We start from the raw sequence: 5,668 nt of genomic DNA on the forward strand, positions 1-5,668 counted from the left end.
GGGAAGAATGTAAATTGGGGACAAATTATGACCTGCTGGGATGGTGGTTGCACCGAGGACGGGTGACTGAGTCCAGTTTGTTAAGACTACCAGCACCCAGGCTCTTCATAGAAACTCCTCTGGTAACTTAAGTCTGCAGACAGCTCAGAATGCATTCTTTCTCCTTGCCCAGATTTGTCCTACAGGGTCAGCCTGGAGGTCACTTCCTCTGAGAGGCATGGTAGTCCAGACTTGGTGAGTCTCATTCATTATTCACTCTCACTAACACCTCATACCCTTCTAATTCAAACAATGACCAAGTGTGGTCTTGCCTCCCTTCACCCCCACCTGCAAACTTTAAGCAGACTCCTGTCTGATCAGTCACATAATGTCCCCAGACCAAAGTCCTGTGCCAGATAAGTATATATAACTTGTTATCCTCGTGAATAATTTAGGATGGGTGCAAACATTCCAGAATTCAGAATGTATTCTCCAGTTCCACCAGGACTATTCCTAGCTTTGCCTAATGGCAAACAACTTGATGGAACTCCCTTACTCTCCTTAATATGCACATACTCAAACATATGCAGACATATTTACAGACCATCCACACTCCCAGGCTCACAGATGCTCACATAGATACTCATTCCCGCATATACAGTTGCACACTCATGTTTGTCTTCCTCTATGCTTTTACTCCTGCTGTTTGTTTGGTTTTATTTTATTTATTATTTTATTTTATTTTTTTGGATCTCCAGGGCAGGGTTTCTCTGTGTCGCCCTGGCTTTCCTGGAACTTGCTCTATAAAGCAGACTGGGTCTCGAACTCATGAGTGTTGGGATTAAAGGTGTTTGCCATCACTGCCTTGCTGTTTATTTTATTTTTTAAGACAGGGTCTCCCTCTGTAGATCAGGTTGGGTTTGAACTTGAGATCTTTCTGCCTCATCTTCCTGAGTGCTTGGATCCCAGGCATGTGACAACCACATCTGATTGTCCTATTGACTATTTACAAATGTAAAAGACTTATTTTATTTTAATGAATGCTGTCTTGCCTACATGTATATTACATACATGCCTGGTGCTTGTAGAAGCCAAAAGAGGGCATTGGATCCCCTGGAACTGGAGCCTCTGATGGTTACAAGCAGCTATGTGGGTGCTGGGAACCGAATCCATGTCCTCAGAAAGAACAAGTGTTTTTAACTGCTGGGCCATCTCCCTAGACTATCTTCTGTTGACTTTTTATACTTGCATCCAGAAACTAATATTTATGGAATATTGATGGAACGTTGACTTGATTGGGAAACTCCATACCAGTGGAATCTTGAGTCGTTCCTAGAAAGATTCGGCTGTGCAAGAGTCGACATTATATCTGGGTAGGCACATTCAAGACGGAAATTGTCACCAGAGTTTCTATTCAGAGCCTGGGTGCTGTTGGCCTTAACAAGCTAGACTCAGTCACCTGTCCTCGGTGCAACACCTAAAGTCAAAAATAAATAAGCTGGTGTGTTGGCACATAACTTTAACCCCAGTATCTGGGAGGCAGAGGCTGGAGGATCTCTGTGTGATCAAAGTCGGCCTGGGTTACTTAATGAGAATCCCTACCTGAGACAGAGATAGAGACAGTGACAGAGACAGACAGACAGACACACAGAGAGAGACAAAGTCAGAAACACACACAGAGACAGACAGACAGACACAAACATGGGGGTGCAGAGAGAGAGAGGGAGAGAGAGGAGAGAGAAATGTTCATACAGTCTGACTACACTAGAAAAAAAGAACATATAAAAAGGTGTAACAACACCACCCCAGTCCATCTTGACATGAGATTTAGGTTTAAAAAGAAGGCGGAGGGACGCATAGCTAAGAGGTCCTGGGCAAGGTGTCCTTCTGTCATTGTCTGAGCTCCAGACTGTCCCTCGATCTGGTCTGGTGAGCTGTCAGGACTTTGTGAGGTCTTTTTCTGAGAGGCAAATACCTCTTCCTGCCGGTGCCTGTCCCTCCCCCCACCCAACACCGGGAATTCTAATTCCTTTGGGGCTCATTGTTTCCATATTCAGCCAAAGGAAGGAACACAAGTGTCTTTTTCTAGGAGATCTTTGCCCCTGCCCGACACTTACATACTGGTTCCAACAGAAAAAGTAATTCAGTTTACACAAAGTCTCCGAAAATGTTAAATGTAATGAAAGATGATGCCAATCAAGTCTCCTGCCTCCCCTCCTTTAGTTCAAAAGTCACTTATGCACTGGTCTTGGTTTCGGTGTCTCAGCAGCAGACCCTGAAGTACGCCTTTGTATGCACATGATTTCTTGACATTGCTCCCACACCCACTGGGAACACAGAGGGGTGTGGGCAGGCAGGCAGGCAAGGGCATGAATTCCTCACAAGGTAACTCAAAGTCTGGCACTTCTTGCTTTCATTTTGTGTCTGCCTTTGCTTTGGCTCCAATCCCCAAGTGACTCTGCACAGGCTTGTAACTCCCTCACCTGTCCTAGTGAAGGGGGACCTTCGAGGCCGGAAGCAGCCAGACAGATCAGTCAGTCACTCTGGAGTCCAAGACAAGCGAATCCTTGCAGATCAGACAGACCTCAGTGAGAACAAGTGTCTGTGATGTAGAGGTTACACCTTGGAGCAGATCGTCTTAGAGAAACCAGATTAGTCTCCTTGGGCAATGGCAGTGATGAACAGATTAACAATTTACTAGGCTGCCTTGCAAGATTCAAGCTCACATAACGGTGGGCAGGACCTTGTATAGAGCTGTTTCATTACACAGACCTCTTGCCCCTGCCTCAGGTCCTCTGTTTAAATCCAGAGCTCATAATAGCACCCCACAGATATACTTAGGGTTACTGGTTCTTGTCCTGATGTGTTGATTAAACCTCTCTGTCTGGTTTTCACCGTGACTCATTCCCTTTAATTAATGTAATTTAATTATTTCTTTTTAAAAGATTTATTTATTTATTATATGTAAGTACACTGTTGCTGTCTTCAGACACTCCAGAAGAGGGCGTCAGATCTCATTACGGATGGTTGTGAGCCACCATGTGGTTGCTGGGATTTGAACTCAGGACCTCTGGAAGAGAAGTCAGTGCTTTTAACTGCTAAGCCATCTCTCCAGCCCTAATTAATATAATTTAAATGAGTTCTCCACATCTGAGCATCATCCGTGACCTCTCTCTGTATCCCCATGTCCTACTTCCTCCTGCTCACCAACAAATCCCATTCTAGGATCTTCCCAGCATACTCAGATTCTCTACTCATGTGACTCTGATCTAAAATATCCTCATCTCTCTCATATTGTTGGTGGCTGCTTGGACGGAGGTATTGATTTCTGTGATATCAAAGTACGAAAAATCGGCTTGGATGCTTGTGTTTCTCTAAAATTCACATTAAGTCTTAAATCTCGTGGTCATGATTTAAGACAACGAGAGCTTTTAGAGAGGGTTGGTCATGAGGGTCTCCCCTCTATGAATGGAATTATTGTTCTTGTAAAGAGGCTGAATCTAATCCCAGCACTAGGAAGGCCAACTTGGGCCGCACAGCAAAGGAAACAGACTCGTTAGTACACTGCCCCCTTAAGCCAGTGAGCTCCCCTAAGAGTGATCCCCACAGCCTGGAGGGCATCAGGCCACGCCCAGTGCAGCGCCCTCTCTAGCAGAGTTAAGCATCTTCCAATTCACTGTCCTAAACAGGCTCTTCTGTGCTTTCAGTCTTATAGTCTAGGTTGAACGAAATCACGCGATGTGACGCTTCCTGTTCCCGCAAAAGTTAGGTATTGTCTTTGTTCTAGGGATTTCTTTGAAGGTGCTTTCTCTTCTGCCCGCTTCTCTTATGCTCACCCACAAGGAAGCTCCTCTCCCAGGCTTCAAGGCTCCGTTTTGCTGTTTTATCTGTAAAAGTGCTTTATTTTCTAATGCTTTCGCTCCCAGCTTACAGCCCAATTACAGCTTCAAGGCCATTTCTCCTAAAACACCTTATTCCTGAGGGTAATTACGTGCCAGAGTCCATTCACAAAACAACACACACACACACACACACACACACACACACACACACACGCACGCACGCACACACACACACACACACACACACACACACACACACGCACGCACGCACACGCACACTCATGCACGCACAGATGCACACGCGCGCGCGCGCGCACACACACACACATGCACAGACACATACACACACACAGACATATGTACACATACACACACGTGCAAACTCACTAACTTAGGCAGGGAGGGGCCTAGTGAATCTGGTCAGTTTTTAAATTTTGATATCACTGAAGTCAACATTCCTTTAACTATCACGAGGTTAGGCAGCTTCCATGATGTGGCAGTCATTGCTTTCACACGTACATCAAAAAGTATTAAACTGGGGTAAAAAAAATGGTCAGTGGTCAAGAGCACAGGCTGCTCTTTCAAAGGACCTGGGTTCGATTCCCAGCAGTCCTACGGTGCTCACTACTATCCCCAGTTCTAGGGGATTCGATGCCTTTTTGCCTCAGCAGGCATGAGGCATGCATGTGCTGCACAGACGAACACAGACAATATGTATACAACAGCAAAATAATGTTAAAGAAGTCAAATGCCTAGGGAATATATTCCAGAGACAAGAGTGCAACGTTCTTTTAATGTTTTGTCTGTGGGCGTTTGCCTGCATGGATGTCCTTGTCCTTGTGCCAGTGTGCACACAGAGCCCTCATCGGCCAGAGAGGGTTTTGGAATCCCCTGGGACTGAGGTTACAGACAGTTGTGAGCCCCATATTGGAATTGAACCATGGTCCTGTGGAGAAGCATCACATGTTCTTAACTGCTGAGCCATCTTTCCAGCTCCAGGAACATTTTATTTTACATCAAGTTGTTTTTTTAAAATAAGAAATAGGCAAAGCCAGCTTTCTTTTCAGAAAAATATGGAACACATCATGAATTTGCATGTCCTCCATGTACAGGGGCCATGCTAATTTTTCTGTAGTTCTAATTTTAGTATATGTGCTGTCTAAGTAAGTCCTGGAACATTCTTTTAGAAACTATCTTGATTCAGTTTCTTTTTAAAACAGGGCTTCATGTATCCTAGGCTGCCCTTGAACTTAAGATATAGCTAAGAATGATCTCTTCTTGCCCCCACTTCCTGGGTACTGGTTCCACACACCTGATGTTATTCAGTGACAGGAATCTAACCTATCATGGCTTTGTCTTTAACTCACACAAACCTACCTGTCTGTCTCTCCCTCTCAAGTGCTGGGATTAAAGGCACGTGGCACCACACCTGACTACACTTTCTTACTGAAAGTAAGCCTATTTCAACTTCGTATCTTTAATAAATGTTTACTAAAAACTTACAAAAACCAAGAGAAGGTGCCAGCATATGTAAGTCCTTTCCTTAATAGAACTTAAGAAAATCTTGCTTAATGATGTTTCTGGACTGCCGGGTTGCAATCACTTGTTGAGCCATGTATCAGAGCCTCCATTCCTTCTCCTCCTTGGTGGACGGTGTCCCTGTAAACCAGGGACCCAAACCAGCCCCTTCTCTTCTGCTTCATCGGTGACAGCAAAAAAGTTAACCTATGTGTATTTGCATCTTAGAATCTATGAGACAAGGACTGAAACACCCATCTTCAGGGCATTCCTTTCTCTCTCTCTCTCTCTCTCTCTCTCTCTCTCTGAGACAGGATCTCACTGAACCC

General features: G+C 44.8%; 1 non-coding gene across 1 annotated transcript; it reads right to left on the reverse strand.

Moving 5' to 3' along the window:
* Window positions 1–4,888: 4,888 nt before the first annotated feature.
* Window positions 4,889–4,992, reverse strand: LOC115065653. Its single transcript, XR_003845422.1, has one exon. It is a non-coding gene; the product is annotated as a U6 spliceosomal RNA (small nuclear RNA).
* Window positions 4,993–5,668: the final 676 nt, after the last annotated feature.

Source organism: Mus pahari, chromosome 16 (assembly GCF_900095145.1).
Source record: "Mus pahari chromosome 16, PAHARI_EIJ_v1.1, whole genome shotgun sequence".
NCBI lineage: Eukaryota > Metazoa > Chordata > Mammalia > Rodentia > Muridae > Mus > Mus pahari.